The following is a 17,519-nucleotide window of genomic DNA, read 5'->3' as shown; positions in this document are numbered from 1 at the left end:
TGCTCTTCTGATAAAGAAAGCCCTTACACCGGGTGTGGTGGCTCACACCTGTAGTCCCAGCAGTTTGGGAGGCTGAGGCGGGTGGATCACGAGGTCAGGAGTTCGAGACCAGCCTGACCAACGTGGTGAAACCCCGTCTCTACTAAAAATACAAAAATTAGCCGGGTGTGGTGGCACATGCCTGTAATCCCAGCTACTCAGATCCTGAGGCAGGAGAATTGCTTGAATCCAAGAGGCAGAGTTTACAGTGAGCCGAGACCACATGCCAGTGTACTCCAGCCTGGGCAACAGAGCAAGACTCTGTTAAAAAAAAAAAAAAAAGAAAAGAAAAAAGAAAAAAAAAAACCCTTGCCGAAGGAAAAGTAACCTAGATTACCTTATGGATGTCGCAATAATACAAGCCAGTGTATCTCTGACCTTCTCATCAAGAGAGCTGGGATGCTTTGAAGATAATCCCTACCCCTCTTCTCCAAATGCAGCTGAAGCATTTTACAGAGGTTTGCCATTAGGGTATTCATTCAGATAATGTTTTTCTGCTAGGAATTACAAACATTAAACACTTTTTTTTTTTTTTTTTTGAGACGGAGTCTTGCTCTGTCGCCCAGGCTGGAGTGCAGTGGCCGGATCTCAGCTCACTGCAAGCTCCGCCTCCCAGGTTTACGCCATTCTCCTGCCTCAGCCTCCAGAGTAGCTGGGACTACAGGCGCCCGCCACCTCGCCCGGCTAGTTTTTTGTATTTTTAGTAGAGACGGGGTTTCACCGTGTTAGCCAGGATGGTCTCGATCTCCTGACCTTGTGATCCGCCTGTCTCGGCCTCCCAAAGTGCCGGGATTACAGGCTTGAGCCACCGCGCCCGGCCAACACTTTTTAAACCTTAAAAATACTTAAAACAAATTTAAAGGGTCTGTTAATTCTTATATTTTTCTTTACTAATCATTTTGGATTTTTTTCCCTTTGAATTATTGGACAAGGAAGATACTTATGTATGGAAGATTATTGCTCTAACTGAGTGAAATAAAAGTTTATTAGTGCGAGGCAAACATAACTCATTTGAGGATAAAGCTTGCGTTGGATATGTGGTTCCCGAAGCATTTTGACTTGTCTTTTGAAATGCTTTATCTTTTCCTTTAAAGATTTATTTCAGGCCAGGCACGGTGGCTCACGCCTGTAATCCCAGCACTTTAGGAGGCTGAGGTGGGTGGATCACAAGGTCGGGAGTTCGAGACCAGTCTGACCAACATGGTTAAATTCCGTCTCTACTAAAAATACAAAAATTAGGCAGGCATGGTGGCACACACCTGTAATGCCAGCTACTCAGGAGGCTGAGGCAGGAGAATCACTTGAACTTGGGAGGCAGAGGTTACAGTGAGCAGAGATCACATCATCGCACTAGACAGAACTAGACTCCGTCTCAAAAAAAAAAAAAAATTATTTCAATAAAACTAATTGGGACCACCAGTATTCAGTAGGACCTGGGTAGGGACTGGAAGTACTTGGCAGGGCTGCAGCAATCTTGCTGTGTTTTATGTAACATGCATCCGCCTGGGCGTGGTGGCTCACGCCTGTAATCCTAGCACTTTGGGAGGCCAAGGCAGGCGATCACCTGAGGTAGGGAGTTTGAGACCAGACTGACCAACATGGAGAAACCCTTTCTCTATTAAAAATACAAAATTAGCCAGGCATGGTGGCACACACCTGTAATCCCAGCTACTCAGGAAGCTGAGGCAGGAGAATTGCTTGAACCCGGTAGGCGGAGGTTGTAGTGAGCCAAGATCGCGCCTTTGCACTCCAGCCTGGGCAACAAGAGCGAAACTCTGTCTCAAAAACAACAGCAACAACAACAACAAAACAAGCATCCTTGGGCAGGTTGCCCTTAAATCTTACACTGTGGTGAAGGGATGGATTTTGTAATGCTGCAGTAGAGTTGGAGTACTTAGTTCTGTTTTTGTCCAGTATATCTAATAAATGTTTCATATTATTTCCATATAAAAAAATAGTTACCAAAATCCAAAGAGGTTCCTACTGTTGTGGCAGGACACACAGCTGCTGCCTGGCCTTCCAGAGAGCTACTTCTCAAGACCTTCCTGAACCAAACGTTCAAATATGGAAGTGGTTCCAGAAACATTTTTGGTTGTCACAACTGGAAGCCAGGGGTTGCTACTGGTAGCTGGTGGGTAGACACCAGGGACTATGCACAGGACAGCCCCCTGAAATGAGGAAGTTTCTAGTCCAAAATATGGAGAGTGTGGAAGTTGAGGAAGCTTGAAATATGAGAACGTTTATTTGGCTCCTTTAAAAATCGCAGTCCAGGCCAGGCATGGTGGCTGGCACCTGTAATCCCAGCACTTTGGGAGGCCGAGGTGGGCAGATCACCTGAGGTGAGGAGTTCGAGACCAGCCTGGCCAACATGGTAAAACCCGGTTACTACTAAAAATACAAAAATTAGCCGGGGGTGGTGGTGGTGCGTGCCTGTAATCCCAGCTGCTCAGGAAGCTGAGGCAGGAGAATCACTTGAACCTGGGAGATGGAGGATGCAGTGAGCCGAGATTGCACCACTGCACTCCAGCCTGGGCAACAAACTGGGACTCCGTCTCAAAAAAAAAATTGCAATCTAGAGTTGTTCCTTTGCCTGTTCTACTGCACAGCAGGTGACCACCTTTTCATTTCCATTTCCAACAAACTTTCCAATTGCTTGACCATTTTTCAAGCCATTGTGCCAGTTCCTATCAGTTTCAGAGCAGCACGGAGAGTTCAGTAATGCGGGTGCAGCAGTGAAACGGCAGTGACATGTGGACACTGACTCACTGGGAGGCTCATCTGCTAGCTCTGGGAATGTCCTTCACCATTCCATACCGTGGGCCTTTGGTCACTCCCAAAATGAGAACATTCACTCACTAAGACTCTCCTGGAGTCTTATTGTGTCATATTGTATTAACAGTAGTTAAGAAGAAGTTTAGACAGCAAACATTTGCTGGCGAGTTTCAGAAGAAGAGAAATTGAACCCTGCCTTCTCCTCTAAAGGCAAAGGCCAGCCGCGGGTTGCGTGAGAACAGGTGCTGGCATCTGCATGACACCTGGGGGCGCTGTTCTTTCTACAGAGCAGCACCTGCTGTGAGTCCGAGGGCTTCTCTATCAGCTGTGTGTTCACAGTGTGTGGTATGTTCACTTCATGACTACTCCTGAGGCCACCATCAAAACCCTTCCCGAGGCTGGGCACAGTGGCTCACACCTGTAATCCCAGCACTGTGGGAGGCTGAGATGGGCGGATCACCTGAGATCAGGAGTTTGAGACCAGCCTGGCCAACATGGTGAAACTCTGTCTCTACTAAAAATACAAAAATTAGCCGGGCGTGGTGGTGCACCCCTGTAATCCCACCTACTCGGGAGGCTGAGGCAGGGGAATTGTTTGAACCTGGGAGGCAGAGGCTGCAGTGAGCCGAGATGGCACCACTGCACTCCAGCCTGGGTGACAGAGCAAGACTCTGTCTTGAAAACAAAAACAACAACAAAAACCCCCAAAAAACCCCTTCCGAAGGTCTAGCAGTGGGATCAGGGACACACTGAGCCAGGATCCTTCTCTGCACATTTCCTGTCCTAGCAGGAAGACAGTGATTGGAACATTTCTGAGCAGGCCTGCCAACGGCATCCCCTCCAGCACACTTCACAATTCACTATGAATAAATAATCATGTGTATCATTTTCTGCGCCTCTGGTCTGCAGAGTGTTCACTCATAGGGTATTCTTTACCTCAAAATCAAATTCTACAATTTCAGACAGCTTCTGACCCAGTAATTCCACTTCTGGAAATTTCTTCCACAGAAATACTTCCACAAGGGCGCAGAAGTGTATGTGCTAGGATGTTCATTGCAGCATTATAGTAATTTAGTTTGGGAGGCTGAGGCAGGAGGATCACCTGAGGCAGGAGTTTGAGATTAGCCTCAGCAACGTAGTGAGACCCCATAACTACAAAAAATACAAAAATTAGCTGGGCATGGTGGCACTTGCCTATAGCCCCAGCTACTTGGGAGACTGAGGCAGGAGGGTCGCTTGAGCCTGGGAGGTCAAGGCTGCAGTGAGCTGTGATCACACCACTGTACTCCAGACTGCCTGGGTGACAGAGGGTGACCTTATCTCAAAAAAAAAAAAAAAAAAGAAAAAAAGAAAAAAAGAAAAGTAACAATTTAAATGTCCCTCAATAGAAGAATAGGATGGGTACAGTGGCTCATACCTGTAATCCCAGCACTTTGGGAGGCTGAAGTAGGAGGATTGCTTGAGCTCAGGAGTTTGAGACCAGCCAGGGCCACATAGTGGGACATGATTTCTACAAAAAATAATTTTTAAAAGTCAGCAATGGAGCTAATGGTGATATGCACCTGTAGTCCCAGCTACTCAGAAAGCTAAGGCAGGAAGATGGCTTAAGGCCAAGAGGTCGAGGCTACAGTGAGCCATGATTGCTCTGCTGTACTCCAACCTGGGTGACAGAGTGAGATCCTGTCTCAAATAACAAAGAAACAACAACAACAGCAAAATAGAATAATGAAATAATTGTGGTAACTCCATACTCTAGAATTCTACTTTTTCTTTCTTCCTTTGTTTTTAATAATAAAATAGACACAGGAGTCTCACTATGTTGCCCAGACTGGTCTTGAACTCCTGGGCTCAAGTGACCTCCCACCTCGGCCTCCCAGAGTGCTGGGATTACAGGTGTGAGCCACTGTTGCTGGCCTGCTCTGGAATTCTAGGTCAAGAATGTGATGAAGCTATATGAAGTGACACAAGAAGCAAGTTTGCAGAGTGTATGAAGTCATCCCATTTGTGTGAAAAACAAGTTCATAAGTATTTATTTTGCATACTTTTAAAAAGTGCTTAGAAGCATGTAAATAGTATGCCACATTCTAAAGAAAAATTATTTTAAACGTTTGTATATTGTTTACATGAAAACAGCCTACATGTTAGTTTTACAATAAGAAAATCTGTGCTTATTTCTGTTGTTTTATAATAGAAACAAAAAATCCGATCAGATTTGGTTTTTTTTTTCCGTAGCCGGTGTGAGTTGAGTTTTTGGTGACTCGCGGGTCCTGTTACCCTCCAGGGAGAAGGCTAATGCATGAGGCAGGGTTTTTGGCAGGATGCTTACTGAAGGCATCACTCTCCTCCAAAAGTCAATGTTTCAGCCAGGCCCAGCTTTTTCTTGACTGTAGATTTTGTTTCCATCAGGAAATGCTAAACATATTCCCCTCTGATTCGCAGAGCTGGTTCCTAGGCTACCTTTGTGATGAGTGAGGCGTAGGGTCTCTCCCTCAGGAACTTCTAATGAGAACAAGAGACTACCAGGCGACTGAACTGAGAGCCTGAACTGGGTACGTCATTCATCTCTACATTCCCGGTACCCAGCACAGTGCTTCATGCACAGCTGACGCTAATTGTTGAATGAATTTGTGGAAGGAAGAAGGAATCTTTGAGCCCTGTCAGCTTGATTCTCGTGTGTCTAGGGAAGTGGGGTGTCAGTGAGGATGGCTTGCAGTTCCTGGCCAGTGAGTACAGACTTGCCTCCAGGGGTCCCCGTTTTGTAAGGTTACGCTCAGAGGGTCCTGCCACCTGAGAAGCTCCTTATGACATCAGCACATAGGAGCAGACGCCATGCCTGGGCCTGAGCTTAGAAACAATACCCAGGAATTGATCTGACATTTCTTAGCAATTTCCAGAATGTTTCTGCTACGTGATAGCTAGACATAGAACTGGTGGAGTGGCTCATGCCTGTAATCTCAACACTTTGGGCGGCTGAGATGGACAGATTGCTTAAGCCCAGGAGTTTGAGACCAGCTTAGGCAACATAGTGAGACACTGTCTGTATTTTATTTTTTAAACAAAATAGGTATGGAATGGTGGCTCACGCTTGTAATCCCAGCACTTTGGGAGGCGGAGGCGGGAGGATCACGAGGTCAAGAGATGAAGACCATCTGGCCAACATGGTGAAACCCCGTCTCTACTAAAATACAAAAAATTAGCCGGGCGTGGTGGCACGCACCTGTAGTCCCAGCTACTCGGAGGCTGAGGCAGGAGAATCGCTTGAACCCGAAGGTGGAGGATGCAGTGAGCCGAGATCGTGCCACCGCACTCCAGCCTGGCGACAGAGTGAGACTGCCTCAAAAAACAAAACAAAACAAAACAGAAAAGAAAATAATTTTATTTAAAAAACCTAGTAGCTAGACATAAACATTAATCACCTCACATATAAACATTAATCACCTCCCATAAGCAATGGTGAGTGGCGTTAACGGCCAAAGCAAAATAAGCACTTCCGGGGCAGCTTTGCAGCCAGCGTACAAAGGAAGGGCCTGGGTGGGCTTGCAGTGTTCTGAGCTCCTCCAAAGGCCCATTGGACCCCAAATCCAGGCGTGCACAGAGACTAGCCCTCCCTATCCCCAGACTTGAGCTCTTACGGCTGAGCCCCAAGTTCCCATTTTCAGCTGAAGGTATCCCCAGCCTCTGCCCGCAACCAAAAAAATGTGATGGGGGGTGGGCTTTGCTATCAAAATCTCTTCCAGTTCACAGACTCCACACACCTACACCTACACACACCTACCTAGTGGTATTCTCCATTCTCTGTAGGGGTAAAAATTCTAATATAGATGTTCTGAATGGAACTAAACCACTGGGCCTGGCCAGTTGATATTCACTGAAAATGCACATGTACGCAGTTAAACATCAGAAGGCTAGAAAACAAAAAGAGTCTTCATTCCACCCTACCCAGCCAGGTCTGTGCTGCAGAGATAAACACCATTAACTATGTCTTGTGTATCCTTCCAAAAATCTTCATGCCTATACAAACACACACACTCATCCACACGCACATGTCTTCTGCACCTTGCTTTTTTCTAACTTAATGTATCTTGGAGATTGTTCCAAATCAGGATATATACATCAGCATTATTCCTTTTACACAGATGCATACTATTCCAGTGTATAGGTGGCCTTTTCTTCCCCAGGAAGCTCTCCCCTTTCCTCTCATAATAGGAGCCTGAATTTTGATGGGGAATCATGTCTTCCCCATTTTCAGTTCTTTGATTTAGGTGGAGGTGACCTAGGGTTGGGCAGATGACTCAGGCCTTACCACCATGATTGGTTCAGAGATGGACACAGAACCCATGCTGGGGCAGTGCCAATCATGACCAGGACTTTCTTCGAAGTATTAAAGGAAGAGAAACTCTCTTTTTTCTGCTGGCTTCACACATGAGGCGATACTGACCTGGAGTGCTGGAAGCCAATTTCTTTTTTTTTTTTTTTTTTTTTTTTTGAGACGGAGTCTCGCTCTGTTGCCCGGACTGGAGTGCAGTGGCCGGATCTCAGCTCACTGCAAGCTCCGCCTCCCGGGTTCACGCCATTCTCCTGCCTCAGCCTCCCGAGTAGCTGGGACTACAGGCGCCCGCCACCGCGCCCAGCTAGTTTTTTGTATTTCTTAGTAGAGACGGGGTTTCACCGCGTTAGCCAGGATGGTCTGGATCTCCTGACCTCGTGATCCGCCCGTCTCGGCCTCCCAAAGTGCTGGGATTACAGGCTTGAGCCACCGCGCCCGGCCCTGGAAGCCAATTTCTTATGGTGTGGAGTCCAGGAATAAAGCTCACATGGTGAAGAACAAAGAGAGACGGTGCTCGTCTTACGTTTTTTTTTAAATTTTTAAATTTTTTAATTTTTATTTATTCTATTTTATTTTTGAGACAGAGTTTTGCTCTTGTTGCCCAGGCTGGAGTGCAATGGCGCAGTCTCCCCTCACTGCAACCTTCACCTCCTGAGTTCAAGTGATTCTCCTGCCTCAGCCTCCCAAGTAGCTGGAATTACAGGTGCCCGCCAACACACCTAATTTTCGTATTTTTAGTAGCGACAGGGTTTCACCACATTGACCAGACTGGTCTCGAAGTCCTGACCTTGTGATCCACCCGCCTCGGCCTCCCAAAGTGCTGGGATTACAGGTGTGAGCCACTGCGCCCGGCCTGGAGCTTCTCTTGATGACACAGCCGTAAGTGCCTAGTTCAGTCAGTACTCGGAACCCTTCCTCTCCACTCTGAACTTTCAGTTACATAAGGCAATGAATTTCTTATTTTTTTTTTTTCTGCCAAAGCCAACGTGAGTTAGGCTTTCTGTTGCTTACCCTGGGAAGAGTCCTGATATAGAAACTGCCATAAAGAATGGAGGATTATTGACTAGGTACAGTGGCTCATGCCTGTAATCCCAGCACTTTGGGAGGCTGAGGTGGGAGGATCACTTGAGGCCAGGAGTTTGAGACCAGCCTGGCCAACATGGCAAAACCCACTCTCTGCTAAAAATACAAAAGTTAACCGGGCGCGGTGGCATGCGCCTGTGATCCCAGCTACTCGGGTGGCTGAGGCAGGAGAATTTGCTTGAACCTGGGAGGTGGGAGCTGCAGTAAGCCGAGATTGCGCCCCTGCACTCCAGCCTGGGTGACAGAGCAAGACTCTGTCTCCCTTCCGAAAATAAGAAAAAATAAAATAATGCAGGATTGCAGTGACCCTAAAGTGTAGAACTGGCTGAATCAAGGTAAGATGAAGACCCTTCTATCCTTGGCTAGCATATTGGTGATTCTTGTTATGTAACAATGAAGCAACAAATTAAATTGTTGCCCCTCAAACCAGGTGTTTACAAATGCGGGCGAGCTAGGAGGCTGAAGAGATGAAGTTGATGAGCTTTTCCTGTCACTTTGGGTAAGATCTTACACGAAAGAAACAAACCTCAAGGACATTCTGACCTTTGCTACAACCGTGTTGAATCTCGGCATTATCCTAAGTGAAATCAGCCAGCCACAAAGAGACAAATACTGTTTGATTCCACTTATGCAAGCTCCCTAGAGTAGTCAAATTCACAGAGACAGAAAAGAGAAGGGTGGTTGCCAAGAGAGTCGGAGAAGGGGAGACGGGGAATTGTTTAACAGGGACAGAGTTTCAGTTTTACAAGATGAAAGGGTTTAGGAGATGGTGACAGTTGCACAGCAATATGAAAATACTGAAGGAATGCCACTAAAATGTACGCTTGAAAATGATTCAGATGGTAAATTTTATGTTCTGTGTATTTTATCACAATTTACAAACAACAACAACAACACACAGAAGGGAGAAAATGCAGCTTTATTAAGAAAGGCCCTTTCTGTCTAGCGATGCTGCCTTAGGACAGTGGAATTATCTGCAGTGCGCTAAATCTACTGTGAGCAAAGCCTGGGAGGCAGAAAACACAGCAAGAGAGAAGGATGGAATTTAGGAGAATAAGGATGATAACATTTCAACGTGTCTTATAAATGTTTTACAGCCGGGCGCGGTGGCTCACGCCTGTAATCCTAGCACTTGTGAGGCTGAGGCAGGTGGATCACGAGGTCAGGAGATTGAGACCATCCTGGCTAACACGGTGAAACCCCGTCTCTACTAAAAAATACAAAAAATTAGCCGGGCATGGTGGCGGGCGCCTGTAGTCTCAGCTACTCCTGAGGCTGAGGCAGAAGAATCGCTTGAGCCCAGGAGGTAGAGCTTGCAGTGAGCCGAGATCGCGCCACTGCACTCCAGCCTGGGTGACAGAGCGAGACTCTGCCAAAAAACCAAAACCAAAAACAAGAAAAACTTTTACATATATGACCTCATCTATTTCTTTTTTTTTTTTTTGAGATTGAGTCTCGCTCTGTCACCCAGGCTGGAGTGCAGTGGCCGGACCTCAGCTCACTGCAAGCTCCGCCTCCTGGGTTTACGCCATTCTCCTGCCTCAGCCTCCGAAGTAGCTGGGACTACAGGCGCCCGCCACCTCGCCCGGCTAGTTTTTTGTATTTTTAGTAGAGACGGGGTTTCACCATGTTAGCCAGGATGGTCTCGATCTCCTGACCTCGTGATCCACCTGTCTCGGCCTCCCAAAGTGCTGGGATTACAGGCTTGAGCCACCGCGCCCGGCCTTTGACCTCATCTATTTCTTATAACACCCCATGAAGTTGGTACTGTTCTACAGCTGAGGAAAATAAAGTCATGGGAAGTTAAATGAATCCATCCTGATTCAGTAAGTGACAGAGCCAGGCTGTGCCCCAGTCAGTCTGGGTCAGGCCTGAGCTTCTAACCTTTGCACCACGTGGGTTCTGCAACACCTGGGCTCTTCTTCTTTGTCTCCGTCTCCTTCTCCTTCTCCTTTTTCCTCTCCCTCTCCCTCTTCTTCTTCTTCTTCTTTTTTTTTTTTGAGATGGAGTCTCACTCTGTCGCCCAGGCTGGAGTGCAGTGGTGAGATCTTGGATCACTGCAAACTCCACCTCCTGGGTTCAAACAATTCTCGTCCCTCAGCCTCCTGAGTAGCTGGAACTACAGGTGCATCACCCCTGCACCTGGCTAAGTTTTGTATTTTTAGTAGAGACGGGGTTTTGCCATATTGGCCAGGTTGGTCTTGAACTCCTGACCTCAAGTGATCCACCCACCTCGGCCTCCCAAAGCGCTGAGATTACAGGCGTGAGCCACTGCCCCCAGCCCCTTCTGCTTCTTCTAAACACCTCCTTACCAATACCTCAAGGTGGAGACCAGGAAGGAGATCCTTAGCGATAGATCAGAGCACTGAGGCCTGATTCAAGACATGGAAGTTTCCAGGGCGGATGCTGGAATCAAACACTGTCCCTTGGCAAGATCTCTGGCTTTGTGACGGCTCCACGGCATTGACTGGAAGCAAATAGCCAGGGTAGCCCTGAAATCCTAAGGGAATTGTGCCGGCAGAGGAACTGGCATTTGGTTCACAAAGGCTGGGGTTTGCTAACCTCACAGGGTCATCTCCAAGCCCTGTGGCACCAACGAGGAGCGGGCTGTGCCTCTGGCTCTGCAAACAAGACATGTCACCTTGCCCATCCTCAGGAGATCTTTCCCTCATTCCCACACCCTTTAAATCCTGCAGACTCTTCCTTCTCTAGAAAAATCATTGCAGCAGCTGAGGGAAACTTTCGACCATGAGAAATTATCTGCTGATTCAAACCACTTGATGTGCGTGGATCCAAGAACTCACCCAGCCAAGGCTCACTTCCTGGGCTATAGTGTCACTGACGACATTTCCCACAGTTAACTCTGGGATCTGAACAGCTCTTGGCCCAAGTCTTCTGATAAGCCCTGCTCTTTCTGCTTTGAGTGATCTATTTGTGTCCCCTACTTGGGGTTGCACATAGAGGCTGTGTATCAGGGTTGGGCTGAGGGTGGAAAGGCTTCTGTGTCTTCACCTGGCCTGGGAGGAGGATGATAGCAATGAGTTGAGGAAGAGTTACATCACCGGGAACCCATGGCAAAGGCAGAACCCAGGAGTGGTCCTTAACTGCTGGGGAGACTTGTTCTAGCAAGAAGAGCCAGCATCCAGAGGGAAGCAGAGGTAGGCTTTACAGAGGCATGGGCTTGCACCAGTGCAGAGGCATTTCTTCAATAGACGGCAGCACCCACTGCTACTCCACAGAAAGGACAGTATTCGCCTGAACCCCAGGAAGAAGGGCCTTGAAGCCTCCATGGCTCCAAGCAGAGCAGTAGGTCATATAGTGATACTCACATGGTCTTGGCAATGGGAATTTGATTGTTTTTTATTTTTATTTTTTATTATTTTATTTTATTTTTTGTTTGCCTAAGAAAGTCTTTATTTCTCATTCACTTTTTTTTTTATTATTATACTTTAAGTTCTAGGGTACATGTGCATAATGTGCAGGTTTGTTACATATGTATACTTGTGCCATGTTGGTGTGCTACACCCATCAACTCATCAGCACCCATCAACTCGTCATTTACATCAGGTATAACTCCCAATGCAATCCCTCCCCCCCCCGATTGTTTTTTAAATTGTTTTATTATAAACTGACAAATTATATATATATATATATATAAATTTTTTTTTTTTGAGACAGAGTCTCGCTCTGTCGCCCAGGCCGGAGTGCAGTGGTGCGATCTCCTCAGCCTCCTGAGTAGCTGGGACTACAGGCACCTGCCACCACACCTGGCTAATTTTTGTATTTTTAGTAGATACAGGATTTCACCATATTGGCCAGGCTGGAATTTTTTTAATTAAAAAAAAATTTTTTTAGCAATAAGGTCTTGCTGTTGCCAAGGCTGGAGTGCAGTGGCACAGTCATAGCTAACTGCAGCCTCGACTCCTGGGCTCAAGCAATCCTCCCACCTCAGCCTCCCGAGTAGCTGGGACCACAGGCAGTGCCACCACACCCGGGTAATTTTTAAATGTTTTTTAGAGATGGTGTCTTGCTATGTTGCCCAGGCTGGTCTGGAACTGCTGGTCTCAAGTGATCCTCCTGCCTTGGCCTACCAATGTGCTGGGATTACAGACGTGAGCCACTGCGCCTGGCCTATAATTGCATATATTTATGGATACAAAGTGATATTATATGTAAACAATGTAGAATAATTAACTCAAACTAATTAACACATCCATCACCTCAAATACTTACTTTTGTGGTGAGAACATTTGAAATATACAATACTGTACATTATTATTAACTATAGTCACTACGCTGTGCACTAGATCTCAAAAATCTTATTTCTCCTAAGGAAAACTTTGTGCCCTTTGACCAGCAACTCTCTCTGTCCCCCACTCCCCGTGGATTGGATTGTTAGTCAAGAATAGAGTGAGGAAGGAGAACGTGTCAAAATACGATCATGTAACAAAACATCTTCCACTTCCAGTACTTAGTGTTCCTGCTCTTTGTCTTGGTTTCACAATTTGTTTTACTTGATTAACTTATTAAAATGTAGTGAATATTTATTTATTTATTTATTTATTTATTTATTTATTTAGAGACAGAGTCTTGCTCTGTCACCCGGGTTGGAGTGCAGTGGTGCAATCTCGGCTCACTGCAACCCCCGCCTCCTGGGTTGAATATATTTGTTATTATAAGTCACCTCTTCCTAGTCCTTTCTCCCAAGAACTAAGTCCTCCCTGGCGTCCTACAGTAACGTGAAGACAAGGGCAACCTGGTTGCAGATCTTAGGTGGTTTCATTAATTTCTGACATGTGGCAGACTGGGGGGAAGGGTATGTGATTTCTCAAGCACAGGCCAAAGGAATAGACTGAGAAACCTATCACCCACTTATGGCTAAGTTCTCATTCATATGCAAATACCTTTCCTGGCATCCTCCCCGTTCTGCGCCTCCTCATCGCCCCAACAGCATCTTGTGCTCTACGGGGCCGCTGCCACCCTGCCTTTGAATGTGTTGCTTAAATCAGGGATTGTGACCTGGCAGCTCAGGAGCTGAATCCATCCTGCAGATGCATTTTGTTTTGTTTGGGCTCAAAACAACATTTTATATTAAAAATCTGAATTATTTGCCGGCATTCAAACTTGCAGTTTCATGTAACAACTCAGATTCCCAGATTCCCAGCTGCTTTGGGAAACTGGAAAGTTCTGGTAATAGTGGGGCAGTGATTTTAATGACCTGGTGACATGAGCAGAGGTTGGGGGACTTACTCCTTCCTGTAAAATGTCTAGGGAGATTTCAACTTGCAACGCTGTCCCCTACCTGGTCCAGTAAACACCAACAGTCCAGAAATGCTCAAGGACCCACTGGGAAAAGACGAAGGGTTCAGGTGTAAGCACCACACTCTGGCAGGTGGCAGGATAATTTATTGATATAAAAGTTTTTGGAGAAAAAGGCGGGTGGGGAGGCCGAGGTGGGTGGATAACTTGAGGTCAGCAGTTTGAGACCAGCCTGGCCAACATGGTGAAATCCTGTCTCTACTGAAAATACAAAAACTAGCTGGGCATGGTGGTACATGCCTATAGTCCCAGCTAGTTGGGAGGCTGAGTCAGGAAAATCACTTTAACCTGGGAAATGGAAGCTGCACTGAGCCAAGATCATGCCACTGCACTCCAGTCTGGGCAACAGAGCAAGACTCCATCTCAAAAAAAAAAAAAAAAAAAAAAGTTTTTTGTCTCTCTACGTATTTCCTAACTGTAAGCAATTTGGCAGGCTTTGTGCTTCTTTTCCTACAGGATTTCAGTGGGGCAGAGAGCAAAGCAGCCTGAGAATGAGGCTGGTCTGTACTGAAAACCTAAGACCACTAGGAGATTATAGGCTGTCCTGGAAAAGGAGAGGAAAAGGGAAACAGCCTTGGAGAGGTGGTGAAATGAGGGGCCTCACCCTGCCTAAGAAGAGCAGAGAGGTCTGAGGCCCCTTAAGCGCCACAAGGCCATCCACTACTTAATGATAGCCTCCTGAAAGGGATCACACGGCAGAGTGGCCAGGAGAGGGAGGACTCTGCCCCTAGAACCCCAGCACCAGCAAAGACTCCATATCTCCCCTACTGGGCTTTAAGGGACATACTAATCTGATGTCAGCCATGGCCGCAGTTGACCTTCCCTCCTAAGCCTTGGGGATTCTGACACAGCCTTGGAAGAATGAGGAGCCCTCTGCCAGGTGTAGTGGCTCACGCCTATAATCCCAGCACTTTGGAAGGCTGAGGCAGACGGATCGCTTGAGGTCAGGAGTTCGAGACCAGCCTGGTCAATATGGTAAAACCTCGTTTCTACTAAACATACAAAAATTAGCTGGGCCTGGTAGTGGGCATCTGTAATCCCAGCTACTTGGGAGGCTGAGGCAGGAGAATCACTTGAACCTGGCAGGCGGAGGTCACGGTGAGCTGAGATTGTACCATTGTACTCCAGCCTGGGCAACAGAGTGAGACTCTGTCAAAAAAAAAAAAAAAAAAAAAAAAAAAAAAAAAAAAAAAGAGGAGTCCTCAAAACTGGCTGAGAAGAAAAGGAATAAAGAACTGACCCATGCTATGACATGTGACCCTTGCAAACATTATACTCAGTGACAAGCCAGTCTCAGGAGACCACGAATTGTACAATTCCATTTATATGAGATGTCCAATATAGGCAAATTCAGAGAGACAGAAAGTAGATTAGTGGTTACTTATAAGTAGTAAACGAAAAATAGTAATACAGAAAAAGGAAAGAAAGCAGATTAGTGGTTGCCAGGGGCTGGGGGTGAGGTGAAATGGAGAGTGGCTGATTGGCGGGCACAGGATTTCCTTATGGGGTGTGAGCATGTTCTGGAATTAGACAGTGGTGAGGGTTGTGAATATACTAAAAGTCTGAATTGTGGGCTTTAAAATGGTTAAAATAGTGAATTTTATGTTATTTAGATTTTAGTTCAATAAATATTTTAAAAATCTTTGATGGAATTTTCTTTTCTTTCTTTCTTTTTTTTTTTTTTTGACACGGAGTCTTATCCACTCTGTTGCCCAGGCTGGAGTGCAGTGGCAAGATCTCCGCTCACTGCAACCTCTGCCTCGTGGGTTCAAGCAATTCTTCTGCCTCAGACTCCCGAGTAGCTGGGACTACTGGCGTGCGCCACCATGCCTAGTTAACTTTTGTATTTTCAGTAGAGATGGGATTTCACCATGTTGGCCAGGCTGGTATCGAACTCCTGGGCTCAAGTGATCCACCTGCCTCGGCCTCCCGAAGTGCTGGGATTACAGGCATGAGCCATTGCGCCCAGTCTGGTGGAATTTTCTACCCCCATAATGGGATGGTGACCTGAAGTTACAATTCAGTTGACTTAAAAGAAGGAAAGAACATGTCATTATTTTTCAACCTCTTAATTTGTGGGCCAGGAATCACACTTATTCTATAACTCTAAGAAAAGGAGATGGAGTCAATATCCTGAGACACAGGGGAAGGCAGGACAGAGCCATTCAGAGATGGGGACATACACTTTGTTAGAAAGTAGTAATCAAACAAACAAACAAAAACCCTGCCCAGAAGACCAAGGGAAGACTGGTGCTGGCCAGGCTGCATTTGAAATCTTCCCAGACCTCTACTTAAACTCACTCTAAGTCTGATCAAGTTTCCTGTTGGGCCTCCTTGACAGCATGTGACATGGAAGTTCACATGCTGGGGTTCCCTGGGGAATTGTAGGTGTCCACTGTAAGAGTCTATGAATCTGAGGGAGTTTGAAATCAGACAGGTTACTACTTGCTACACCCTCGTGGGACAAAACTGGGTCCCTAGAGGTAAGCAGTACATCCACTGCTTGCTCCTGGGAGTACAGCTGGTGCAGCCTGTCACCCAAGCTCCTCAAGGACGGCCGTCTTAGAAACTCTACAATCGCTCAGGGATAGAGGGCAGGTTTTTGTTTTGAATTGTTTTGTTTTTCTGACGGAGTCTTGCTCTATCTCCCAAGCTGGAGTGCAGTGACACAATCTCCACTCACTGCAAGCTCTGCCTCCTGGGTTCACACCATTCTCCTGCCTCAGCCTCCCGAGTAGCTGGGACTACAGGTGCCCGCCACCACGTCCGGCTAATTTTTTGTATTTTTAGTAGAGATGGGGTTTCACCATGTCAGCCAGGATGGTCTCGATCTCCTGACGTCGTCATCTGCCCATCTCGGCCTCCCAAAGTGCTGGGATTACAGGCGTGAGCCACCAACCCTGGCCTAGGGCAGGGGGTCTTGATAGGTTTTATCTCAATTATGGTGTCCATTTTCATGAGCACCTTTTTCTTGAGGAAGCAGACCCTTTCACACCCCTAAGGGTCATTATCTTTTGGGTTCCCCCCAAAACAGACCCTGACACAAGGATTTAAGTGCAAGCAATTTATTTGGGGAGTGATCCCAGAAAGCATCAGGAGGGGAGCAGGGAAGCTGACAAGGGCACACGGGGACTCTGGGAGGCTTAGATCCTACTTCCGATAGGTCCTGGAGTATTGTGATTGACTGGGAAGTTCCTAAGGTCAGCTCCACTGCCAATGCATTGGTATCACGCCTTTGGTACTCCTTTTTATGTCAATGGTTTATTTCTTTTCTTTTTTTTTTTTTTTTGAGACGGAGTCTCGCTCTGTCGCCCGGGCTGGAGTGCAGTGGCCGGATCTCAGCTCACTGCAAGCTCCGCCTCCCGGGTTTACGCCATTCTCCTGCCTCAGCCTCCGAGTAGCTGGGACTACAGGCGCCCGCCACCTCGCCCGGCTAGTTTTTTGTATTTTTTAGTAGAGACGGGGTTTCACTGTGTTAACCAGGATGGTCTCGATCTCCTGACCTCGTGATCCGCCCGTCTCGGCCTCCCAAAGTGCTGGGATTACAGGCTTGAGCCACCGCGCCCGGCCTAATGGTTTATTTCAAGAGTTTCTTTGCTGATCTGCTCCCAAACTGCTTTGTACCTGGTACCAAAGTTAATTTTCCTAAAGCATGGTGTAATCATGACCTTTCTTTGCTCAAACATCTTTGATGCTTCCTTGTGCCTACGTGAAGTCTGAAGCTTTGGGCCTGGTGTTCCAATGGGGCACTGCCCTAGGAACGCAGGATATAGCAGTGCCTCTGCCCTCGCACCACAGCTAGTCATCTGGTTGGGGATCAAGCAATGACAGTAGGATGTGTCAAGTGCTATGGGAAGAGTGGTGGAGAGTGTTCCAAAGGCCCAAAGGACAGGTGCCACAGTCTGGGATCACAGGAGGCTTACGAGGCAGGGATTGCCGATCATGCACATTTTCCATTCTCCCCTTCTTCCTGTCAGAA

This window comes from Rhinopithecus roxellana, chromosome 6 (genome assembly GCF_007565055.1).
Source record: "Rhinopithecus roxellana isolate Shanxi Qingling chromosome 6, ASM756505v1, whole genome shotgun sequence".
In the NCBI taxonomy this organism is placed as follows: Eukaryota; Metazoa; Chordata; class Mammalia; order Primates; family Cercopithecidae; genus Rhinopithecus; species Rhinopithecus roxellana.
The sequence above is the reverse complement of the archived record's forward strand: the minus strand, read 5'-3'. Positions refer to the sequence as shown.